Source organism: Staurois parvus, unplaced genomic scaffold (genome assembly GCF_062004578.1).
Source record: "Staurois parvus isolate SC_StPar_1 unplaced genomic scaffold, SC_StPar_1.0 ptg000885l, whole genome shotgun sequence".
NCBI classification, from domain to species: Eukaryota; Metazoa; Chordata; class Amphibia; order Anura; family Ranidae; genus Staurois; species Staurois parvus.
Window position 1 is genome coordinate 1,916,720 of NW_028318681.1, and position 19,202 is coordinate 1,935,921.

Below are 19,202 nucleotides of genomic sequence, written 5' to 3' on the forward strand. Positions count from 1 at the left end.
TCCATGCTGGCCTTGCTTCACCTGCCTGCATCCTCCACCATATGTGAGGGATTAACCCAGTAGCGGGTTGTGCTTGGCCCCCTGGATGGGTCAGAACACCGTGAAAGAGGCTCAGCACGACAGCAGGATCTTGGTGAAAAGTTTGTGCTTTATTTACAAGTCGGGTGAACACACGGTGCAAATAGTCAAAACAGCAAAAAAATACAAACAGAAAATAAAACCTTGCCCTGCTGGGCATCTAACTACAAACACAGGTTTCCTATCTAGCTGTCTGAATACAGCCTATTGCTGCTTAGACACAGAGTGTTCACACAGTCTAAGATCACACAGATTATCTCTCACCACAGGATGGTTTGGTTGCTCCCCAGTCTGTCCTGCACAGCAAACTGGTTCCAGGTTGGAGCATCCTCTCTAAGCAGCCTGGGCGTTTTATAGAGCCCAGAGCCCTCAACTCGCTACAGCTGAGCTAATGAAATCATCAGTGACCTAAAACGGCTCACTACACAGCACAACAGGAGAAACAGTCCGTGTATAACATGAACCTGGGGCAAATATACCTTCCATCCTGGACACATCCCTTAGTTCTTCCTGCCTTCTTGTCACAGCACCCTTTGAAATTATGGACAATCCTGAGGCACCCTATTCTGAAATGTATAAAAGTATTCTAATAGTTTTATATAACGCAGCAACATCCGCATACATAGGACGCCCAACATTAGAGGTGATTTGTTTTTCCAAAGTAAATACACTTTTGCACACTGGTACTGACTAGTATTCCAATGTTTCTCTTCTCCCTCAGTTTTTCTCTATCACTGAGATGTGACCCCCAGCACAGACCGAGAGGGGCGGGAGAGGGTCAAACCAAGATACTGTGCAGGCAACCAACATCCTCCTTATCAACTGATGATGTCATTGGTTGTCAGGCACTGGTGGCTAAAAGGTCCTAATGGTGCACAATGAAAACCTGTGGCTTTGTGTTACTAAAAGGCAGGCTTGTTCCACCCGCTGGCTTGTGTACAAGTTTTGGGCAATTTTTAGACCTTTTTCCAAGGCACCCCTGAAGAAACCTCAAGGCACCCTGGTTGAGAAAGGCTGGTCTAGTGCGTTAGTGTACAGTGCATTGCAGTGTCCAGTGTGCCAGTGTACAGTGCATTGCGGTGTCCAGTACATCACACAGTACGCTGCATTGCGGTGTCCAGTGTACAGTGCATTGCGGTGTCCAGTACGTCACACAGTACAGTGCATTGCGGTGCCCGTTGCGTTAGTGTACAGTGCATGGCGGTGTCCAGTGCATCACAGTGTACAGTTAATGGCGGTGTCCAGTGCATCACAGTGTACAGTTAATGGCGGTGTCCAGTGCATCACAGTGTACAGTTAATGGCGGTGTCCAGTGCATCACAGTGTACAGTTAATGGCGGTGTCCAGTGCATCACAGTGTACTGTGCATTGTGGTGTCCAGTGCGTTAGAGTACAGTGTATTTTAAATATTGTATTGTTTTTTTCCAGTTTTTTTCCACTACAAATAAGATGTGTGTGGTGCGCATATGAATTTGTTCTTTTTTTTTTTTCTTCTTCAAACTAGAGTCCGGCCCCCCAACAGTGTGAAGGTCTGTGAACTGGCCCCCTGTTTAAATAGTTTGAGGACCCCTGGTATAACCTGTAGGTCATAAAGCTACACATAAACCTATATTTGTTTTCTTTATTCTTCAATAGTCACAAAGGATATAAGTTCACTTTGTGTGCACCAAATGTCTTTGCAAACTTGGTTATTACCTTGCAAAAGTAGCAGTCCCATCGCTAGGCTGTGTGGAGTCTAGAGCTGTGAGAGGTACCCAGAAGGCCTCTCCCACTAAAGATTTTACAGAAAGCTGCTGTACAGAGATAACATTTCACACTGGATTGCTGCACAGATGTGGCAGAGATACACAAAGCACACAAAGATTGAAGGAAGAATACACACGCCTCTGGTAATTAGACAAGATTTGGTTATTCCAGGGTTTAGCTTTCAGATTTTTTTTCTGTATCTTGTTTAGGAGACTTTTACTTTCTTTTTCAGCGAAAGGTGCCTGCTCCGCAGGGGCTGCAGACTTTTAATTTTTTGGGATATTTAGGGTTATTGTTAGAAATAAGAGCACAGTTAGCCATAATGATATGACTGCGGTTCTTACATTTCCATATTGTATGAAAGACACACAAAGAAGGTAACTTGGACTGCAAGTCCACTTATAAACACCAATTAACCACTTCCTTACCGCCCTATAGCAGAAATGCTGCCAAAGGGCAGCACGGGTGCACAAAAACACGTATGTACACGTGATTTTGCATTTCCAAGTAGGGGGTGCGCGCAGGCCGCGTTCATGCCCTACCCACGCCGCCATTCGCGGCCACGGCTGTCAATCAGCGGGCCCAGGCCGATGATTACCTGCCAGCACCCGGTGATTACCGACAATCACTGACGGGGAGGAGGGCTACTTTGTTTACTAACAGTCGTCCTCCCCGTCGGCTCGGGCACACTGCTCCGGGTGTAAGCACGCCCCCATAGTAAAACAGCGCACAGTTAACCCTTTGATCACCCCTTATGTTAACCCTTTTTTGCCCAGTGCCATTAGTACAGTGTCAGTGCTTTTTTTTTTTTTTTTTTTTTTTTTTTTAGCACTGATCACTCTATTGGCGTCACTGGGGATATCAGTGACACCAAGTCAGTTCCTCCCAGTGTCAGAATGCCCACCACAGTCCCGCTATAAGTCGCTGATCGCCGTCATTATTTATAGAAAAAAGAAAATAAATTCCAGTATCTATACCGCCATTTCTAGACGCTATAACTTTCACGTAAACCAATTAATTTACTCTTATTGGGATTTTATTTTAGCAAAGACATGGAGCAGAATACATTTTGGACTAAATTTATGACCAAATTTTACTTTTTAATTTTTTTTTTTTTTTACTGGACATGTTTAATCGCTTCCGCGCCACCCTATAGTAGAAATACAGGGCGGCACGGGTGCATAAAATCACATATATGTATGTGATTTGCACTCCCACGGTTTTCGTGCCCCTCCCAGATAGCGTCAGATTTCCTGACAGTACACCAGTAATCCCATTTAACCCCTTGTTTGCCAGGAGCACACTCACATACACTATAAACCTCCATTGCTAGTATAGTCTTTGAATGGATCAATATCTTTGATCAGATCAGCACTATACCAGTGTTCACATTAGTATAGCGTCCCCAAAAACGCAGTATTAGCGGGATCAGCCCCGATACCTGCCAGCACCTGCGTTTGGCCCCTACGCTTACCGCGCCCTTCTCCCCCAGCAAGTGCAGTGTCAGTAGGTCACTGTCACTTGATACATTGCACACAAAACCGCAGTGTTTGTAGAATCAGGCCTGATCTCTGTTAGCACTTGCTGGTACATTTTTTTGTAGTGGTTCAAGCAGTCCCTGACAGCTAGGTGCTCCTTTTACCGTGGGGCGCACTAGGTACCTATAAATGTAGTGGCCAAAATGCCAATGGAAAGGTACTCTAGTGAAGAGGCCTACAGGATTCTGAGTATGTCAGGTGAGAACGAAGGGGAAGACTCCCTGACACAATCAGCCTCAAAATACGAACCTATAGACAACAGCTGCATCCTGACAGATAGCTCAGATGATGGAGAAGAGGTCTCTGCTAAGATCAGGCGTACCCAACCCCAATCCCAGGTTGCTGAGATGTTACAATTGCATGATGACTCTCATATGCAGCAGAGTGCCAGTACTAGTGCCACTCTACCTTTTGGTGAACTGGCGAGCACCAGCAGCCTAGTACATCCTGGTCTTTCACATACTAGCACTGCAGTATCACTTGGTGATGTGGCAAGTCCCACAAGTGTAGTACAAGCTGGTGCTGCAGGCATCATCCTGGTATAATGTTTTTCAGCCAGTGATCAGCTTTCATGTAAAAGCAATCCTAGTGGCTAATTAGCTGCAAGATTGCTTTTACAAGCAGCGAGAGACGATGCCCCCCTCCCCCGCTGCCTTCCACGGCCTTCTCGGGGGAACCTGAGAATGCAGCGGGTGTTTCTGCCAGCTGACCATAGAGCTGATTGGAGACCAGAATGGTGACAATCATCTCTATAGTCTAAGAAATCAGAAGCTACGAGCATTTCATCACTTCAGTTTTGCAGGATATAAACAGCGCCATTTGTAAATTGGGAAAGCATCTGATCACACCGATCTTGGTGAGATTAGATAATGTAAGAGTAGAGGAGATATCTAGAGTCTCATAGACCCCAGATTTCTCAAAAATGAATGTATGACAATATCCATTGAAGTTATAAGGGATATTTGCATTCCCTGTGATAGCATTAAAAGTGATCAAAAAAATGAAAAGGACAGTGTAAAAATAATGTAAAAAATCAAAATAACTTAAAAAATAAAGCACCCTCGCCCCCCCCCCCCCCACATTGATCCCGTGCCAGTATGTTAACATCGGTTGCACCATGCATGTGAGGTATCGTTGCAAAAGTCAGATTAAGGTCAGTAATTCTAGCACTAGACCTCTGTAAATCTAAAATGGTAGCTTGTAAAGGCTTTTAAAGCATTACCTACGGATATTAAAAATGTATGCAGTTTGTCGCCATTGCACAGGGCATGCGCAGTTTTAAAGCATGTCATGTTTGGTATCAATTTACTCGGCATACCATCATCTTTTATATTTTACCAAATAATTGGCCAATATATTGTGTTTTTGTGCATTAAAAGTAAAGAAAGTGTATTTTTAAAAAAACAAATCGCTGCTCGAGTACTATGTGCCATAAATTGCAGCACCCACCATTTTATTCACTAGCGTGTCTGCTTTAAAAAATATATGATGTTGGCGGGTTCAAAGTAATTTCCTAGAACAAAATACTGATTTTTTTTCATGTGAACAGAGAAGTGTCGGAAAAGGCTTAGTCTTCAGGTGGTTAGAAGAGTGAATGATGTGTGGCATAAACTTCTAATGCTGGGCATAAAATGCCCCCACCCCCAAAACGACCCCTTTTTGGAAAGTAGACACCCCAAACTATTTGCTCCCGTGTATGGGGATACCATATGTGAGAGACGTCTTGGCAGTCTAGCCAAGTACAGGACCCCAAAATCCAATATGCTCCTTCAGGCTTTTAAAGGGCTTTATTTCCTCATTACACTTCCTGACTACCTATCACAGTTTCGGAGACCCTGAAATGCCAAGATAGCACCAACCCCCCCAAATGATCCCTTTTTGGAAAGTAGACACCTCAAGGAATTTACAAGAGGCATGGTGAGTGCTTTGCAGATCTTGTTTGTTGCCACGCGTTTTTAGAAACTTTTTTTTTTTTATATTTCAAAACCTTGTGAGGAAAAAATGAGATCTGAAAAATACTCACCATGCCTCTTTCAAATTCCTTGAGGTGTCTAGTTTCCAAAAAGGGGTCATTTTGGGGGGGTTGGTGCTGTCCTGGCATGTCAGGGCCTCCAAAACTGTGCTAGGTAGTTAGGAGGTGAAATGAGGAAGTTACGCACCTTCAGGCTTTCAAAGTGGTCATTGGATTTCAGGCTCCTGTATGTGGCTAGGGTCCCAAAAAGTCTCACACATGATATAAAAAAGCACACAGGTGATCAAATACCACCGAAAGAAAGCTCTATTTGTGTGAAAAAGTACATAAATTTTGTTTATGCGGTCATGCAATGCTGCACCCAATTATCAGTTGAAATAGTGCAGCGCCGAATAGCAAAAAAAAGCCTGGTCAGGAAGGGAGGTAAATCCTCAGGAGGGCAAGTGGTCAACACATTTATATGCGCTCACAAGTGTAAAATAGGATGGCAGGAATATATCCGAGCAGGACCAGTCACAGGTGTCAGAGCTTCAGGTGATCAGGCTGGAGCTGCTGTGAAAAGGGCCATGCATAGGGATTTCTGGAGCCAGGATAGATGCCTCCGCATCAGATGGGGAGCCAAGACTGTTCCTGCTAGTTTTCCACTTGCAAGGAGTCACGAAAGGATTATGAGAAATTAGTTTTTAAGAGTAACACCTCGTCTTCATCATCCTCCAGGCAGCAGAGAGCAGGCAAGTTTCAACAGTTACCGGAATTGTCAGATTGGCCTGACATTGAAGCATAGAGGGCCATGACACTTGCTGTAGCCAGGTACACGTGCAACTACATACCTAAACATACTTTATTCTTTGTTAAATATGTTGTACGCTTTCAAATAGTTATTCGTGTAATTCTACACCTTGTGTTTTCTGTTTATCTCACCTTGTAATCAGGGGCGGACTGACAACTCATGGGGTCCCCGGGCAATAGGGGATCATGGGGCCCCTGTGTCTTTGCCCAAACTCAAAAAAGCCTATGAAAAAGGTACCACGGGCATCTCATGGGGCCCCCCTACTGACCCCGGGCCCTCGGGCAGTGCCCAAGTTTCCAAATGGTCAGTCCGCCCCTGCTTGTAATGATAGGCTGATCAGTTCTCCTGTGTCTATGTATTCATACACCTAACTTGTCCCTTAGGACAGGCAACTACTTGTTTTGGGTCACACAGGGTCCTGTGCATGGAAATGCAGGCTGCACGTTATTCCTCATCCCCGAAATAACTACACTTATTTAAATAATGACACATACACAATATTTCTTCTTTTGGCATAAAATTTTGGCTGCGGCACTTTTATTGGTAATTACACACAACATAAATTAAATTTGCAATATCGTTTATTCAAAACTTTTACATTTTAATTATCAACCAGGAATAAACTTGCTCAGTCTTTTAGGACTCGAGCTATCTGAAATAATTCTATCAATAAGACCCCACCAGCCAAACTATTTACAACGTCCGGCCTACCCAAGAGCCGCAGGCCAATTCTATACTATTTTGTAATGCTAAATGAAAGATATCTATACCTACGTTTGATAGATGCACACCGTCTGAACGATAAATGCCACTAACTCCTCCTTCTAGATCCGTGTGATGGTATGAAATTCCACCTATCAGAGGCATGAATTTTTCCATAGACTTGTTTAGTCGTCTTTTTTAATTGAGGATTAACTAACCATACAAGTCTAGGGACTACTTCTGAAAAGATAATGGTAGTATTCGGGGATGGTAAGTGGCAACGGTGTAAGTCCCGTTACGTCATGAACATTAGTTCTAGAGTTTTCTCATTGTCTATGGCATTTCCCCCAAGGTGTATGATTAATATCTGAGGTGCAGGCCAAACTTCAAACAACTTAGAAAGATGAAAAAACAAGTTAAACCATTTAAGACCACGTATTCCTTTCCATAAAATTAGAGATTTTGCAGGATCCGTTGTTAAATTAGCTGAATATGAACGCTGAGCCGCTCTTTTCAAAGCCCAGTAGACAAATGAATGTCCCAGTATCCATATATATCTTCTATCACCTGAAGAAATAAACAGACAGGTTAGGTCTAACATATAATTGGAAACGTTGTGACTCCTATCTACCTAATTTTTTTATTATTTCATCATCCAAGCCCATTTTTGCAGTTTGCGTAGCTGCGCCTATTCTAAACGAATGAGATGTGAATTTAAATTGTATAAGACCTAGTTTGTTAATGCCTTCTTTAACCACTTGAGCGCCTGAGGATTTACCCCCCTTAATGACCAGGCCTTTTTTTGCTGTTTTGGCGCTGCACTAATTCAAATAATTGTGCGGTCATGCAATGCTGTACCCAAACGAAATTTACGTCCTTTTTTTCACACAAATAGAGCTTTCTTTTGATGGTATTTTATCATCTGTGCGCTTTTTATTTTTTGCGCTATAAACAAAAAAATCACAAAAATTTTGAAAAAAAAACAATATTTTCTACTTTCAGCTATAAAAAATATATCGTAAACTCAAAGTTAGTCATAAATTTAAGCCAAAATGTATTCTGCTACATGTTTTTGGTAAAAAAAAATCCCGTGCATTAGCGGGCAAACTGGCGCTATATGGGAGGGGCGCTAACACTATCGGAAGTCACCAGTGACACTAATACAGTGATCAGTAAAAATCTGTTCACTGTAATCAATGACACTGGTGACAGGGCAGTGAAGGGGTTAACTGGGGGGGGGGCGATCAAGGGGTTAAACGGGATTACTGGTGTACTGGCGGGCAATCTGGCGCTATCTGGGAGGGACGCTAACACTATCGGAAGTCGCCAGCGACACTGATACAGTGATGAGTAAAAATCGATTCACTGATCAGTGACACTGGTGACAGGGCAGTGAAGGGGTTAACTGTGGGGGGGGGCGGGGCGATCAGGGGGTTGAATGTGTCCTAGGTGTGTTCTAACTGTGGGTATGTGCTGTTTTACTCATTTTTACTGTGTCTTCTTCTCTGTCTGGAACGGAATGTGTCCAGGCAGAGAAGAATGACATCATATCCTGTCCTGTGTAAACTTCAACAAAGGACAGGATAGGACAGGGACCAATCATCTGATTTCAGCCAGACATCACTGGCTGAAATCTAATGATTGATCCCTCCGGGATCGAATGGTGTCACCCGCGGGTCGGCGGGAGCGCACGCGCCCCCTGCTGGTGAAAACATCGGGAGCGCGGAACCCGTTTTAAAACGTGGTTTTGCGCCTGAGTGCCGCCCTGCACACGTATATATACAGTGGCAGGGCGGGAAGCTGTTTAAAATGGCATTAAATTGAGACTTACAGCTGATGCATCAGCATGCACCAGAAAAAGACCCAGGCTGACCGGTCTAATATTCAAATACTTTTTTACCATGACAAAAGGGCAAATATCCATGTCTCCCCAAGTATTATTATTATTATACAGTAAGTATAAAGATTGATCCATTTTCCTCTTCCAGCCTGATCTGTTTTTGAAAATGGAATAAACAAACTAATTCCATTTTCCAAAACCGTCACATTTTGTAGTAGTAGACCAGACATTTCTTTTTTTATTTGGGGGCAATAGTTCTGATATGCGTAATGCTCCAAAAAATGCTAGAATAAATGCCACGTTAAACAGTATAGATTTGGAGTCTGAAAAACAAATTTCTTTGGTAATCCTACATAACTTTTTTAATAATTCGATAGATATGGGATGTCTTGTGTCTGGAGAATAATGCTGTTTTTTATATCCATTGAGCGCTTGTTTCACCGAAAAGAATGATGTACATGCTGGAAAATTACTTGAGGAAAAAGGAAACTCCTGCTAGAATTTTAACTATATGGCTATAAGCAAAATTCATGTGCATGAATGAGCACAAAAAAGAAAGAATTGTATTCTCAGATGGGCAATTGAACTGATAACCCAATTCTCTGGAAAACTGCTTCCATTTATTCCATGAAGATGAATATTCAACCCATGTGCTGTTGGATACCGAATTTTTTATGGCCTTTATCAGTACGTTTAAATCCGGTTGCACAGGTGATCTGGGCACTCGAAACCCTTTTAAATCTGCTGTTGGAAATAATTGTCTGAATCTTGATATCTGGAATCGAGATAAGGCGTCAGCTATTTGATTTTCTTTACCTGGGACATATCTTGCTTTAATCCAAATATTAAGTTTTAAACATTTCAAAACTAAATATCTAAGCAATTTTACCACCAAAATTGACCTAGATGATAAACAATATACTGCATACATAACCCCTTTATTATCTGTCTGTACTAACAGCCTTTTGTTGGAAAAGTGCTCTCCCCATAATTCCAACGCTACTATTAGAGGAAATAGTTCTAGCAAAACTACCGTATTTTCCGGCGTATAAGACGACTGGGCGTATAAGAAGACCTCCTACTTTTCCTGTTAAAATATAGGGTTTGGGCTATACTCGCCATGGAAGACTACCCCTCTTCCAACGCACACCAAATAAAAATTAAAAAACATCAGATTTGATTTCAATATGGTCATTTTAATTCAAATGCTTATGACATGCAGATACCTAGCAGGAAAACTGTCACTTATAAACAAAGGCTGTTTGTCATCAAACATGTAAACATAAAACAGTGCAAGTGGATTAAACTTTTCCTAATTCACTCTAAAGCTGAAAGGAAGGATAAGACAATAAACCCATGGGAGCTGCCATGCTGTTTGTTTTCTAAGCAGTCAACCAAACTGGAACTGATGATGATAGGAGGAAGATAACAAACAATAGAGAGAGAGCAAGTTCCTGGCGAGTCAGCAACGCCCATCATAACTGCAAGGTTTTGCTGGTGTGACAGTTTCCCTTTAAAAGCCTTCAAAATCCTCCTGTTTGTCATCTGATATCATAAGTACATCAATGACATCTTGTGATACATTTGTAAGGCAGTCATCGTATGGATCTAATTCCGTATCAGATGGTGTGGTCTCAGCTTCGGCTTCCTCTTCATCTTGCCACAAGTAGTCATCCTCCATACCATCTAATGAATTTGATATGCCACACTTCTTGAAAGACTTGATTACTGTTTCTGCATCAATATCATTCCAGGCTTTTATGACAAACTTGCACAAAACATCCAGCTGTGGAGCCCGCATGTTTCCTCCTTTTGTGAATGACTTTCCGCCGCTAACCATCCACTCATTCCACTGTTCTCAAATGCGATCTTTAAATGGCTTGTTTAGGCACACATCCAGTGGCTGTACCAACGATGTCAATCCTGCAGGAATAACTGCCGCATCTGTGTTTATTCTTGCAAGCCTTTGCTTGGTGCTGGGAGTTAAATGAGCCCTGAACATATCCCACACCAGTAGACTACGTTTTTGAATAAGTCCACCTGGTCGCCTGCTCCATACATTATCAAGCCATAGCTTTACCCCTTCTTCATCCATCCAGCCTTTTTCATTCACGTGTACAAAACAACCAACAGGGAACTTGAGTTTCGGCATTGTTTTTCTTTTAAAAATAATCGTTGGTCTCAGTTTGGCACCATCAGCTGTGCATGCTAGTACCACTGTAAAACTGGACTTCTCATGTCCTGTTGTTTTTAATTAAAATTGTTTTTTCACCTTTTGGATGGACAGCTTTATTTCCAACCATATCAAAATTCATTGGAGTTTCATCCATATTTCCGATACTACTTAACGCATAGCCATGTTTATTGCGCTGTTGTATTACGTATCGATGGAAACTATTTACTTTGGCATCAAGATCTGCAGGTAATTCTTGTGCAATTTTCATCTTTTGCCTAAGTGTCATATTATGCCTTTCCAAGAATCTAGTACACCAGGATACAGTGGCCTTAAATCTGTTGCTGTGATCTGGGTTAGATTTGGCCCACTGAAGTGCAAACAAACGTATTTTATTTCGGGTCACTATATAACCGTTTTGGCGATGCTTATTCACCATGTCTGCTACATGTTTTTCGAGTTCTGGCCAATGTGGGGTGCCTCTTCTTAATGCACACTTACCCCTTGGCATACACTTTAATGCTTTTTCATTTGCTTTCCAGTCCCGAACCATCTTTTCTGTTACTCCATATTGTCTTGCAGCAGCACAGTTATTCTGTTCCATGGCAAAGTTTACAACTTTAAGTTTGAAACTGGCTTCATATTTCTTTCTTCTTGCTGGTGGAGCCATGATGGGGTCTTGACTGTTATCCATTTGTATACTGTACTGTATGTACTGGTGCTGTACTGTATGAACCGGTACAGATACTGGTGCTGTACTGTATGAACCGGTACAGATACTGGTGCTGTACTGTATGAACCGGTACAGATACTGGTGCTGTACTGTATGAACCGGTACAGATACTGGTGCTGTACTGTATGAACCGGTACAGATACTGGTGCTGTACTGTATGAACCGGTACAGATACTGGTGCTGTACTGTATGAACCGGTACAGATACTGGTGCTGTACTGTATTCACCACCACATGTATCTGCTCACCAGATAGACTCTGTTTTTTCACCACATATAAGATGCACACCAAACTTCATTAGAGATGCGCTGTTCCAACATTCGAATTGGTTGAAGTGCAGATGCTCCTGCTTCCCCCTGCCTTCCCTCAGAATCGCCAATCCAACCCAGTATACAACAACCAACAAATCACGGCAAGCGATGTATTTTTTGTGCACACTGCATACAAAGCCTGCTTGGATTGGGTGGGTCAGCTCTCCCTGCCCAGCCCTCCCTGTCTCCAAGATGATCCGAGCGGTACCGTAGTTTGCACAGAACTGCCACAGTGAAGACATTATTATTATGATTATAATGCTTAGCTAATTACCGTATTTCATTAAGATATTGCCATGAAGGGGTCAATTCAACAAGGTCGGATGCAGCAGTTGAGTGCTCGATTGATTGTGACTGAAACTGTGACATGCGCAGAAGCGTCAGGGATACACATCTTCATGGGCATACTCATCTTGCTGCTAGCCGATGTGTATCCCTTTTCTGCATGTCACAGTTTCAGTCCAGCTCAATCGAGCACTCAACTGCTGCATCCGACCTTGTTGAAGTTTCATGCAGTTCTGCTATGAATGGTGATCGGCGATCGTCTACTGCTACCGAAGACATGCGCAGAAGCGTCAGCTCGGAAGTACCGGTATGGATTCAACACAACACCCGGCATATAAGACGACCCCCAACTTTGTAGAAGATTTCCATGGGGTAAAAAGTCGTCTTATATGCCGGAAAATACGGTATGTTCTTTGTTGCATTCATTCGAATCCATTTTGATGGCCATTTACCACAACTCCAATGTGATTTCCATATTTCCGCAAAACCAAATGAGCCAGCTGAATCAGTGAACAATTCAAAATCCGTTGCAAAGATAAATTCATCCTGAAAAAACGAACAACCTTTATATTCCTCAAAAAATTTTAACCACACTACTAAATCCTCCTTTAATTCACAGGTTAATCTTACATGTGAGAAAGGAGATTTAAACCCGAAATCGCTAAATAAAGCGTACACGAAAATATTTTTCCCACTGGCATTATTCTGGATGCAAATGCCAGTAGGCCTAATAATGACTGTAATTCTATTAATAATACTTTTTTTTACCCTCTTATTGTTGTCAATTTTTTCCTCTTGGCAGTCGAAATTCAAATTTTTCTGTGTCTATCAGTATTCCTAAAAATTCCAATTTTGTGGTTGGATAAATCGTTTTCATTTGCTAATGGTATACCGAAATGCTGCGTTACCTTACTGAACATTTGCAGCATGTCTACACATATTGTCGAAAATGCTGGGCCTATAAACAAAAAATCATCCAGATAATGAGTTCTCCCATTCTGGCCTGATTCTTTTTCAATAGCCCATTGTAAGAATTTTGAAAATGTTTCGAAATACGCACAAGACAGTGAACAACCCATTGGTAAACATCTATCGTAGTAAAGTTGACCTTCATAATGGATACCCAATGAGTTAAATGCTTCTGGGTTAATAGGTAATAGCCTAAATGCTGCCTTTATATCTGCCTTGGCTAGCAATGCTCCTTTTCCAAACTTTCTTATTTTATGAATGGCTCCTTCAAACGTGCAACATGATGCTGATCCTTCATCTATTTTGTCGTTTAAAGAAAAGCCTTTTGGGAATGATAGGTGGTGAATAAGCCGATACGTATTCGGTTCTTATTTAGGAATATTACCCAGTGGCGATATCCTAAAATTATGAAAAGGTGGTTCCTTAACCCCTTTGCGCCGGCGCCTCCCGGCCCTTTTAAGAGTTTCAGAAGCCGGGAGGCGGGGTTCAGGGTCATGTGACCGCTGTGATGCGGCGGTCACATGATCGGGAAAGGTCCCAATCGAAAGAGGAGATCGGGACCTTTCCGTGAGTATCGGACATGTGTGCTGGGAGCACGGCAGGGTGTGCGCTCTCGTCACATATGTCCTTTTTTAATAGAATGCAAATGTGCGACCGCTCGGCGTCTAGGCCCAGACGCCGGGAGGCCGCACATTTGCGTTCGGCCAGTGTGAAGAGGTTAAAAGGACCAGCCAGGCGTCCTTCTTTTATTTCTGTTTCTAATTTTTTTCTAACAATGTGAAATTGATCTACCGACTTTAAATTATCAACAATATTACATCCATAACCTGAAAATATTGGTAACAAAAACCATTCAAAAAACCATCCGTTTAAAAACTTAACTGTCTCCTTGTTTGGATATATTTCCAACTTTGACGCATGTTTTCCAAATTCACTGGTGTGCTGCCTTTTGATACATTCTCTCTTTTGTCCTTGAAAAGCCATGTTTCTTTTGAAACCTTTAAGAAATGAATGTGGGCCTGAACAATGCGAACATTCGTGTTTTGTACCTACATGACCCTGCCCACTTACATTGACTTTCATTGAATGCGTAACCATATCCCTTTTATATAAGGGAATACTGTGATGGAAGATTGTGGTTTTTGAAATGTCTGTTTTTGAGGTAATATTAAGTTTAGCCACAAGCCTACATTCTTCATACCCCATTTTAGTGATGGATATATAGATAGTTTTTGCCGGAAAGATTTGTCGTAATGATACCATCCTAATCCTCCAAAATTTTTATAGGCCTCTAAAACTTGTTCCAAATGTTGGAATAAACCACTGCAATGCTCTGGGTGTTTTTCCCCTAGCACGCTAGAATATATTGCAAAAGCTTGCAGCCAATTATGAAATGATCTCGCTATTGGTCTACGCCTGTCTTCATCGTCGGATTTTCTATCAGTTTTGCCTGTGAAATCTTTTGCTGAGGGTAACAATGACAGAATAACCACAAATTCTCCTTTCCATATTTTTTCTTTTAATTGCGTTGATAAATGATATCCTAGCGGGGATATTTCACATAGCAAAACTTCTTTTAAACATGTTTCTGGTATTGGCGAATTAATATTCATTCCCGTATTATTTTTTTCTATACTCATGCTACCTAAATTACTGGACAATTTATCATTAATATTAACATTACTATCCTTATTAACCCACACATTAGCATGACTACTATTTTTAACAAATTATCACTATTAACATTTTTGTTTAAATTATTAGTAAGTGTTGTAATGAAATCTAATATTTTTTAATAAGCTGTTAATCTCATCATTTCCACAAGATGTCGCTGTTTCGATTTCTGGATCCCTGTGCTGACCTCTGTTGCCACCACTGGATAAAGTCGGTATTGCATGCACAGGCTCGTTTCTCTTCGGGCTTTCCTGACTCAGCTCCAGTTGAGGTTGTTGCCTAGCAACCACTTCGGAGGCCGCAGCCTCACTTTCAGCTCCGAGGGATGCTCGACTTCCATGAATACTTACTCTTCCTGGCAGCGAAGGAACCTGTCTCTTCCTCCTCTCATGCTGGCTTGCTCTTCCGACCACCGTTTCTTCCGATGCCCAGCCGGACTCCTCTTGCCCTGCTGATGATGCTGGTCAACCACTGGAACCGTGCCGAGACTCGCTCTTCTGTGACAGGCTCTATTCGGCCGCTCTTCCTCTGACAGCGCTTCGGTGAGTTCTCCAACCCCTGTTCTGTGTCTTCCCGCTCCTTCCCCTCTTCCCCTTCGGCTGCCATATCAAGGCAGCGCCACAGCCATTCTTCTCCTCCGCTGCTCCTGGCTTGCTCCAAAACTTGCCTCATGAGGGTCTTCATGGTCAGAATTAGCACAAACCGGCTCCTTAATATTATAGCTCCTTGCAACCTGTTGGCCAACTCTGACCAACTGTGAGAATTCTGTTACGAAGTGCCCTGTATATAATGAGCCCCAAACAATTCCAGAATGTTCCAGGTCACATGATTTTTCCCGCTTTTTCTAAGGTCACGTGGTTATTCTCTTCTTGCGTTTTTCTCTGTCAGATTTCTTAAAGGGGCCCTAACCTAATTCCTACCTATTCCTGAGGAGAAGTTTTTTTTTTTTTTCTTTTTTATTAAATTAGGGATGGCGTCCGCATGCCCATGCTTTCAGGCTCATATGTTAGAGCCCTCGTTTTTTTTATTCCTGTTGTATCACAAATGTGGAAGTGCTAATGTGATAAAACACATCCTTCGGCATGGTGATCTGTTGTTTGGTTTGCCTGCTTGTGTCTGTGTCAGATCTAATTACTGTGTAGGTCTCCTTTGCACAGCACCAGACTGAGATACCCAGGGACTGTGGGATATATAGTTTCTTCACAGGATGGTTCAGTTTTCAGGTTACAGACAGAGGCCATGCACTATTTGGTGCAGTGCCAGGCTGCATGCCTCATGTTTGAACACAACAGAAAATTCTGACACAAAAATGTCAAGATTTAGAGCTGATTCACACGTGTAGAGCGGATTGAAGCTCAGGTTTCACTGCTAATTGACACAGTAGTTGTTCAGCGGTTCATGTCAGGTTTACATCAGGTTCAGGACAGGATTAGCTCAGGATCTTATCCTATTCGCCCATCTGTGGCTTAGAAATGGTTCCCCAGAAGGTAATAGCCTGTAATCTGCACCTGCAGGCACTGCTCAGAAATCGGAACGGACTTTTCCACACCGCACTGAATCCGCATTGGACATATGTGAACAGGCACAATAGGAAGCAATGTTTTTTCACATGTCATGCGGATTGGATGCGGTTCAAACCACATGCAATCCATATATACAGTTGTGTTCAAAATAATAGCAGTGTGTTGAAAAAAGTGAATAAAGCTCAAAATCCTTCTAATAGCTTTTATTTCCATACACACAAATGCATTGGGAACACTACACATTCTATTCCAAATCAAAACATGAAGAAAAATATCAAATTTGTGTTGTTCCTCTAAAAAAAATTGAAGAAAAGTGAATATTAGACTGTTCAAAAAAATAGCAGTGTTTGTGTTCTTCTTTACAAACTCAAGCATTCACTATATAAAATGAAAAATGTTTGACGATTTTGCTTTCCTTTGAATCACTTAATGAATATTTAGTTGTATAAACACTGTTTCTGAGAACTGCTGTACATCTGTGTTGCATGGAGTCAACCAACTTCTGGCACCTGTGAACAGGTATTCCAGCCCAGGATGATTGGACTACATTCCACAGTTCTTCTCTATTTCTTGGTTTTGCCTCAGAAACTGCATTTTTAATGTCACCCCACAAGTTTTCTATTGGATTAAGATCCGGGGATTGGGCTGACCACTCCATAACGTCACTCTTGTTGGTCTGGAACCAAGATGTTGCACGTATACTGGTGTGTTTGGGGTCGTTGTCTTGTTGGAACACCCATTTCAAGGGCATTTCCTCTTCAGCATAAGGCAGCATGACCTCTTCAAGTATTCTGATGTATTCAAACTGATCCATGATCCCTGGTATGCGATAAATAGGCCCAACACCGTAGTATGAGAAACATCCCCATATCATGATGCTTGCACCACCATGCTTCACTCTCTTCACAGTGTACTGTGGCTTGAATTCAGTGTTTGGGGGTCGTCTGACAAACTGTCTCCGGCCACTAGACCCAAAAAGAACAATCTTACTTTCATTAGTCCACAAAATGTTGCGCCATTTCTCTTTAGGCCAGTCAATGTGCTCTTTGGCAAATTGTAGCCTCTTCAGCGCGTCTTTTTTTTCAACAGTGGGACTTTGCAGGGGCTTCTTGCAGATAGCTTGGCTTCACATAGGCGTCTTCTAATTGTAACAGTACTCACAGGTAACTTTAGACCTTCTTTGATCTTCCTGGAGCTGATTGTTGGCTGAGTCCTTGCCATTTTGACTATTCTATCCATTTGAATGGTAGTTTTTTGCTTTCTTCCACGACTTTCAGGTTTTGGTTGCCATTTTAAAGCATTTGCGATCATTTTAGCTGAGCAGCCTATCATTTTCTGCACTTCTTTATATGTTTTCCCCTCTCCAATCAACTTTTTAATCAAGGAAAATGTCTGGAACGACCCATTTTCCTCAGAATTTCAGAGAGAAATGCACTGTAACCAGCATGTACATTTGCTGCCTTCCTTCCTTAAATAAGGGCAATAACTGCCACCTGTTTTTCAAAGAATGAATGACCTCACTAATAGAACTCCACACTGCTATTATTTTGAAAATGCCCCTTTCAATTAGTGATTCAGTTACACAGAATCAGCAGCATGCATGTCATGACTGTTGGGTCTGTTGGATTTCTATTACTCTACTACACCTGCTAGTAAATTATTTGCCATGTAGAAATATCATTTCTACCAAAAACAGTGATTGATCAGGTTAGTGATGTCTGACTGCTATTATTTTGAACACAACTGTATGTGAACCGGCACTAACTCTACTATAGTGTGTGCATATGTGGCAACAAATGACACCATGAAGCTACACAATCAATGCACATCTGATCCAGGTAAAATACAAAAGATGCAAGTGGGAAGGTTTATAATGAAAAAGTCACATTCACTTAATTAGAAAAATTCTATTATTTCCTTTTGTTTATATTATCAGTGTATTCTAAAACATTTTACATACAGTGCCTTGAAAAAGTCTTCATTCCCCTTGAAATTTTCCACATTTGTGTCATTTTACAGCCAAAAACTTAAATGTATTTTATTGGGATTTTATGTGAAAAATACATTTCGTTTTTGGTCATGATGAAAATTATGTGGAAAATTTCAAGGGGTAAAAATACTTTTTCAAGGCACCGCAGATCAGTGGCTTGCCACCTAGTTAACCGCTGTTCCAGCTGAGCTTACAACCACGTTTGTAGTTACATGCACTCATACAACCACACTGGGGTTTAACCAACCTAATTGCACCTTTCATTGTAGGGTAAAATGAGAATTCTAAGTGGTGTATTTAAAAAAAAAAAAAAAAAAAAAGGAATAACCACTTCCCAGCCACCCTATAGCAGTTTTACTACTCCAGGGTGGCCACTCTGCACAAAATTCCATTTTTTTTTTTGCATTTGTGGTTAGGGGGCAAGAAAGTAAGGAATGCATTGAAGGTAAACCAAAATGAAAACATGCACCAGTTCAGCTTTCAGAAAGAACATTGCCTGGAGTTACATTCCAGTTTGGCAACACTTTCATAGAACACAAATTAGTATATGAGGTACAGGTAGCCAAAGGAAATCCTTAGAACTGGATATATTCCATTACAAGGAATAGTGCAATCATCATCATTGTGTTGAAAAGGAACATGAATAAAATAAACCATCGTCTGGCTAAGAGTTTTGACAACTGATTTTACATGACAATTTGGCCTACACCAGAAAAAGCAAAAGCTGATGTTTAACAGTAGCCAATGACTAGACGTTTGAGAACAGTGGGAGCACAGGCTAAACAGAAAAAAAAAAGGATTATGTATAAATAGGCTACTGTATATGGATACCTTAGGTATAAAAATATCTGTGCCTAGAACATCACAGCCCATAAAGCA

General features: G+C 41.7%; 1 long non-coding RNA gene and 1 pseudogene across 17 annotated transcripts in view; one reads left to right on the top strand and one right to left on the bottom strand.

Moving 5' to 3' along the window:
* Window positions 1–19,202, top strand: part of LOC149442481 (uncharacterized) — an 876,277-nt gene that overhangs the window by 312,846 nt on the left and 544,229 nt on the right. The window lies entirely within an intron of this gene.
* On the bottom strand, window positions 14,014–15,445 carry LOC149442484 (uncharacterized; annotated as a pseudogene).